Source organism: Hevea brasiliensis, chromosome 8, assembly GCF_030052815.1.
Source record: "Hevea brasiliensis isolate MT/VB/25A 57/8 chromosome 8, ASM3005281v1, whole genome shotgun sequence".
Lineage (NCBI taxonomy): Eukaryota > Viridiplantae > Streptophyta > Magnoliopsida > Malpighiales > Euphorbiaceae > Hevea > Hevea brasiliensis.
Genome location: NC_079500.1, coordinates 25,623,158 through 25,631,038, shown reverse-complemented (window position 1 = coordinate 25,631,038; position 7,881 = coordinate 25,623,158). Strand labels below are relative to the sequence as shown.

Here is a 7,881-nt window from a genome sequence, read left to right as displayed (position 1 = left end):
ATATCCATAAAATTAGAACTAAATAATTTAAAAAAAATGCAAAGATAATGTGTACCCAAGCTAAAGAAAATGTGTGAGTGCGAGCACAACCATAAAATAAGATAAATCACAACTGTTACCAAAGTTTAAAGTTTAACAAACAAAAGATAAAATGAAACCAAAGTTTGGAACAAACACAAAAACAAATATAGAAATAGAAATTGTTAAACTAAAGAAACTGCTGCTACTGCTATTGCTGTCAAGGCTTTGTTGCTGCATCAGGGTCTGCTTCAGGTTTTGGAGTAGTTTCATTGTGATCTGAAGCTTCAGAGGCAGTCTCAAAGCTTTCTGTGAGGTCCTTCATTTGCTGGAGCATGTCTTAGCCCTAATGATATAGATTGTTGAAAGATTGGGCCAATTTGTTGTAGAGCTCCAACATTTGAAATTGATGCTGCTTTTCCTTCTTTTTAAGAGATGAAAATCTCGTTTTAAGCTTCTTTTCTAACTTCTTCTGCTGGTGGACTTGTTGCTGACTCACAATATCAATTTTAACTTTTAAGCCCTTTAAGGTTGCAAGGATATCTGTGGTGTTAGGTGAGGGGCAGATGGTTAGGCAATGAAGCTGGCTACTTTAGATTCTAAGGATCTTAGGAGGGATAAAATATCTACTGAAAACTGCTAGGCAGTGGTTGCTTGAGGTTCTGCTAGTGCAAAAGCACTTGGTTCTGCAGACCCACTAGCATCAGCATGCTGCTGTAACAAGACATATGTATGTCCTACCTTCTCACAAATATCCATGTGAAGCAACATTGTGCTGTCTATGAAGGACTCACCAGACACTGGCAATAGCTTATGTAAACTAGCATCAAAGCCAAATGAATTGGCTATGGCAGTTATATAGCCTCCAAAAACTATGCTACCCGTGGTATGCCTTGTGACAGTTTGGTGCTAATGAGTAGCTAGGAAATGGGGTGTACTAACCGGTTTTCTCTCCTTGATGCACCACAAGAAAATAAATCTCTAGCACCCACAATGCTATTACTGTGGCCCCTGCCCAAGACAGTGTAGGAGATAAATCTATGGAGGTATTTTAACACAGGATCCACTATCCTAGTGGCCTTTGCTGTCCTCTGCCTATAATAACCCCCGTAAGGTGCAATTTCTTTCCAGAACTTAATAGGATCATAGATGGTTTGTTGCCACTCAATGCTCTTATAGCCAGTATCCTGAAAACCAAAAATTGCACTCATAGAACCCATGTCTAACTCCCTATCAATGCCAACGCATTTAAAGCAGATCACATCTTTATGCTTAGGGACAGTAGGTTTGAAATTTAATCTTAATGAACTCAAAAACTGCAAGGTCAAATCTTTGTACACTGGTTCCCTAATCCTAGCAAACTCAGTCCAGTTGACAGCATCTAAATAAGCAAATACAGAGTCATAAATTCCTAACTCTTTTAAAATCTACTCATCCATATATTTGTTTGCCAAAATGGGCTTAGAAGCTAAACTCTCATAAGAATTTTTCATATCCATGTCTTTAAAAGCCCAAGGTAATGGATAAAGGACCTCCTCTATGTCATCGGCAGATGTTGCAGGTGCTACTGGAGCACTGGCAGGCTGGGGAGAGGCTAAGGGTGACTGCGATACAGGGATTGGAGCCACTGGTGATGAAATTGAAGATGATGACCTGGTTCTTTTACTAACGGGTTCGAAGGAAACCTTATGTGAAGAGTCGGGGTCCAAAGAAATAGAGGGGTTTCCTTTTCCCTACAGGGGCTTTCTTGGGTCTACCAACAATCATTTTGGTTTTAGCTTTAGATTTGGCTTGGGTTGGCACTAGTTCAGGCATCGGTTCTTGAATCTGGGTTTCGAAAATGGGTGTTTCATTTTGGGTTTCATTTTGTGGTGCTAGGGGACTCAGCGGGATGAGGGTCGATGTTTGGTTTTGGGGTAGTGGTGGTGAAGACGGTGGAGGCGATGCAGTGGTGGTGTTTGCGGTGGTGACTGGGATGGTGGCGGCGGACTGGGACCAGGGTTAGGGTTAGCAGAAGGTGAAGATGGAGTAGCCATTTTCGATTTAGCAGAGTGTTTGAATTTTTTGGGTTTGTGGGTAGACCACATCTTGGTTCTCACCATTTAATAAAGAGAAATAATCTCTTTAACTTCCCAAGCATGGCCTGAAAAAATGGTGGAGGGAGTGGAACAGCGCTTTGGTTTATCGAGAGTGAGAGTGGAATAAAAGTGGCAGAAATTTGGGACTTTTAAAATTTTGGATAGACAATTGATAACTTGGGGTTATGCTTGGGGTTAAGCATGTATTGTAAAGGGTATAGCTTAGGGTAAGCAACATAGCAATTGTTGAACTAAAGATTCTGGTGTTGCTTAGGGTTAAGCAGAATTTGCATAGGGTACAGCTTAGGGTAAGCAACATTATCAGCAAATTTCAGCAGGCTTTAGAAAAAAAATTGTGATTTTACTTACAAAAAACAGTCCAAATGCTATGGAATGCTATCATAACCCTCAGCAAATCTCAAATACACAAACACCATAAAATCAAAGAATTTTAGCTTATCATCTCTCATAAACTTATCAAACATAATACAACCATGAGAAAGTTTAAAGGCAAATAGGTCAAATTAGGCTTGGATTGTGATCACCCTTTGCAAACTTAATGAAATTGCCTTATACCTAAGCTTATACCCAAAATACATTTTCAGTAATATTTGAGACAAGTTCCAAGCATTCAAAACTTGTAGAAAAGACATAGAAATTGACTTCTTAAGCAGTATGAACAGTAGCGTGAACAGTAATAAAAACTAACAGACTACAAAAACTAGCAGTAACTCAAACAAAAACATGCAAATTCTAACAGACTACAAAAACTATATATACACTAAAAGGTAAAACTTAGCAAACACTATTTTTGCACTTTAATAAAATTCACATCAGTCCTAAATATCAAAATTGATCCTCATTCATGTTACATTTCACAAAATTTGCACAAGACACAAAATCAAACATGTGCTATCAAGTAGATTTCAATATCAGCAAGTTAGCACAAGTTTAAAAATGTTACTATTCACAGGGACTGGATAAAGTGCAGAAATTTGCTTTATACTTGCTCCCTTCCAATTCTTTCTTTTTGCTACAAGTGTCAATTTGCCCAATCTTCGTGAATGACCTATAGAAGATAAACAAATGTCACTTTTGAGTTTAATGAGGGTAAAAACTGAAAATGAGATGAAATAGAAAATTAATAAACTAAAAAAAAGGATATGCTTGGGTTGCCTCCTGAGAAGCGTTTGTTTAAGGTCTTAAGCTTGACCTTCCTTTCAAAGCTCATGGTGGTTGGAATTGGAAAATATTACCTCCCTTCACAACAGGTGCTGAAATGAATTTATACTTCAACTTTTTCCCATTATATGTGAAAATACCTGTTGTTTTGTTCAGAATCCCAACTATATCTTGAAGAATATTCATACAAACTTTAGATGAATCTCCTCTTTTGAGTGATTTTGATGGAGGCTTGAGCTTAACTTTCGAAGCTTCATTGTTAATCAAATGAGGTGGTGAAGCTGACTTTTTCTTTCGCACTTTATGCTGATTGCATTGCATTGGAATAGCTTGATTTTCCTCTAGTTTAGTAACTTCAATTTCAGCATCATGCTCTATAACATCTACCCTATAACAAGAATTCATCATAGCTGGTTCCTTGGAATGTTGGAATAAATTAAACTCTATTTCCTCCTCCCCCACTGTCAACTTCAATTTCCCATTCTTTACATCTATATTAGCTCCTGCAGTGGCTAAAAATGGCCTTTCAAGTATGATGGGCGTTCTTACATCCTCCTCCATCTCTAGTACAATAAAATCCACTGGAATGAAAAACTTCCCAACTTTTAATGGTACATTCTCTAAAATCCCAACTGGATACTTTATAGATCTGTCAGCTAACTGCAAAGAAATAGTTGTGGGCTTTAGATCTCCAACCTTTAACTTATCACATATGAAAGTGGCATCAAGCTAACACTAGCCCCTTAGTCACATAATGCTCTCTCAATACTTGTTTCTCCAATGTGACATGGTATGGGAAAACTTCCAGGATCTTTCAGCTTAGGTGGGAGCTTGTTCTACAATATAGCACTGCACTCCTCAGTAAGTGCAATAGTTTCATAATCTTCCAACCTTTTTTTATTTGATAAAATCTCCCTCAAAAACTTAGCATAAGAAGGCATTTGAGAAATGACATCGGTGAATGGAATGTTGATATACAACTTCTTCAAAACTTCAAGGAATTTCCCAAACTACTTATCTAATTGTGCTTTCTGAAACCTCTAAGGAAAGGGCAATGGTGGCTTGTACGGTGCAGGAGGCACATATTTCTCTTCTATTTTCTTTTTATCTTCTTTCTCTTCATTTGCTTCCTTACTAGCTTTAGCTTTAGTTGAAGTGGATTCACTCTCACATTCATCTTTCTTTTCTTTCAACTTTACTTCAATTTTGTGTTCTTCCCCCATTACCTTTCCACTTCTTAAAGTAACAGCATTGCACTGCTCCCTTGGATTTTCAGGTTGGTTAGGAAGCATCCCAAAAGCTTTACTATTTAAAGAGCTAGCCTGTTGAGCTATTTGATTCTCTAACATCTTGTTGTGTGTTGCCATTTGATCTACTTTAGATGCTAATTGAGAAATTATATCTTGTTGACTTTGATGTCTCACAAGTAGAGTCTCAATCATAGCTTCCAATCTAGCTGTCTTGTCTGGTTGTGCTTGTTGTGGTAGAGGTGGAGCAGGTGCATTTTGAGGTTTAGGAATTCCAGGAGGAGGACCTCTATTCTGCTGAAAATTCTGATGTTGTTGATACCCAGAAGGTTGCTGAAAATTTTGGTGTTGTCCTTGTCTACCTCCCCAAGAGAAATTCGGGTGGTTTCTCCATGCTAGATCATAAGTTGCAGAAAATGGGTTACCACCTGGTCTTTGATTGTAGTTCCACACAAAATCCACTTGCTCACTTGAAAAATCTTGACTAAGTGCAAAAAAATCAGCTGCACAATTGACATTTGCAGCTCCAACATCCACTAAATTACTAGAACCTCCAGCTGAAGAATATACTTTCATGCGTAGCTTGTCCATTTTCCTTGTCAAAGCATCAAACTTAGCATTAATCATATTCATGGCATCAAGCTCAAACATACCAGCTGGTTTCTTGATCTCATTCCTCTCACAACTCCATTGGTAGTTGTTATAAGCAATTTTATCAAGAGCCGAAAAAGCTTCATCTTCAGATTTCTCCATAAGATCACCTCTAGAAGATGCATCAATTATACTTCTAATAGCTGGTGAAACTCCATTGTAAAAGTGTTGAACAAGCATCCACTTAGGAACCCCATGATGTGGACATCTCCTTTGCAAATCCTTGTACCTCTCCCATGCTTCATACAAGCTCTCATCATCTCTAGGTTTGAAAGAAGTTAGCTCATTTCTCAGTTTAGCTGTCTTACGTGGTGGAAAATATTAAGCTAAAAATGCTTGAGAAAGTTCATCCCATGTTGTGATAGAACCCGGTGGCAAAGAATGTAACCACTCTCTAGCTCAGTCCCTCAAAGAGAGGAAATAATCTGAGTCAAATTGCATCATCAGAAACTCCATTTATCTTCAACATATCACTGATCTCAAAAAAGTGTGCTAGATGAACATGTGGACTTTCATTTGGACTTCCCCCAAATTGTGATTGTTGTACCATCTGACAGAGTGCAGGCTTCAATTTAAAATTATTAGCTTCTACTCTTGGTCTTATGATACTTGGCATGAAATTCCCAATGTTAGGATAGGCGTGATCCTTCATAGAGTGGTTGTTATTGTTGTTGGCCATTTCTTCTTGTAATTGCTCTTGCTCTTGTGCTCTTTTTTATTGTTGTTGAACTTTAAATTCAGCTTTTCTCCTCTTAGATTCTGCTCTTAAAGCTCTTACTGTCTTTTCTATTTCTGGATCAAAGAATAAATTGACTTCTTCACTTTTTGTCCTTCTCATAAAATAAAGCAACTAAAAAACAAAACAAATAGAATCTCAAAGTAAAATGGTAAAAGAAATTAACAATAAAATAAAATGTCCAAATTAACCAAAGAAACAATCGTTCAATATCAAACAAAAATTAAATCCCCGTCAACGGTGCCAAAAACTTGATGCGCGAATCCGCAAGTATACGGGTCGTCTCAAGTAATAGAGTGATGAATCAAGTATCGTTCCCACGAGGATTTATCGTTTGAGTACCAAACTATGAATGAAGCAATTATTTGGGCTAATGATTAGTGAATAAATGGTAAATGTAAATGAGCAAAGTAAATTGATTAATCTAATTGGAATAGGTAAAGAGCAAGCAAATAAATTCTAAAACTAGATGTAATTGAACCAAATTAATAATGGGTAATTTGAATCAAAGTCTAATTATATTTAAAGTTATTCCAGAGTTGGGGGTTTATGCATAAATTAATTGGGATTTATCTTGGGCATTCCAATTTTTAGGGAAAAATAGAGTTTGAAGGTAATTGATTCTAAATTCCTTTGATATCTTTTTCAAGTAAACCAAAGTGTGTTCTAAAATAGCCAAACCTACTTTCGTACGATATTTGATTAATTTAAAACCCATTAAGTTTTGTAACCAATCATTAATTCCTCTTAAAACCCTAGTTTATTTCTAAATCTAGGTAATTTTAAGTTCCAATCCTTGATTATCTATCAATGACTTTCACCTTTCGGTCCTTCAATCAAAGATTAACACAATACCTAATGGGTACCAACATTAGGCAAGTAAATTAAGCACACAAGGAAGGAATCAAAACTTATATTTATGTAAAATAAGGAAATACCCAGTCTAAATCCACAAATTAATCTAAATCATATTTCCCAACTCTGAAATCCAAAGAGTTTACTCACTCATGTTGGTATTTACAAGAAAGAGTAAAGAAAAACATGATAAGAGGACTAAAAATAGAAAAACTCAAGTAGAAGAACCTAAAACTCTGATTTCTGGAGCTCTAAAAGGTGGTTGCAGCAGCTCCTCCTCAGAAAAATGGCGTCCTCCTCTCTCTTTATTTATCTCTTTTTCTTTTCTTTTGTTTCTTTCTATTTCCTCTTGTGGCAAAAACTAGGAAATGATGAATTTATATGGTCCCAAAAAGTTGCCCTAAAAGTGGATAAGAGCCAAGGAGTGGATAGGAAATGAGGTGTAAAATTGTCTAAGTCAGCAGCATTATTCACATTCTGGGCAGTCTGCTTAGGGTACAGCTTAACCCTAAGCAGCTTCTTTAGCAAATTTCAGCCTCTGGTTGCACTTTCTGCTTAAGGTTAAGCAGACCCTCAGCAAATCTCGGCAAACTTGGAGTAAAACGGACTTTTCTGCTCATGCTTGACTTCCAGCTTGACTTGTGCTGCACCTTAAGCACTGACGCTTTACCCTAAGCAGGATCTTAAGCAATTCTCGGCAGATTGTGGAGTAAAAGCTTGAATATGTAGGATTTAAGTCATGCTTGACTTTCAGCTTGAATAGGTTTAAGGTTAAGCTTATATGACATACCCTAAGCAATATCATAAGCAAAGTTTCTAGCAAATTTTGGCTAACTTGCTCTTTCAAGGCTTGATTTCTTCAACTTTCCTCCGTGCTTAAAGAACTTCAAATTTCTTCAAATCACTTCCTAATGCACTCATTGATCTTCGATTGCCACAAAAACCTATCAAAAACAACAAAATTACAAAAATCAAATATAAAGTATCTAAAGTTAACAAATAAGCTAAAATAAAGCTAAAAATATAAAATATACTAAAATATAAGGGCAAAATAGATGCAAAACTATCCTAAAATGCCTATATGAAATGAGTGCAATAATAAGTAGGTCGAACC

At 36.7% G+C, this 7,881-nt stretch overlaps 1 non-coding gene across 1 annotated transcript; it reads left to right on the top strand.

Annotated features, from left to right (window-relative positions):
* Positions 1-5,366: 5,366 nt before the first annotated feature.
* Positions 5,367-5,473, top strand: LOC131182753 (small nucleolar RNA R71). Its single transcript, XR_009151013.1, has one exon. It is a non-coding gene; the product is annotated as a small nucleolar RNA R71 (small nucleolar RNA).
* Positions 5,474-7,881: the final 2,408 nt, after the last annotated feature.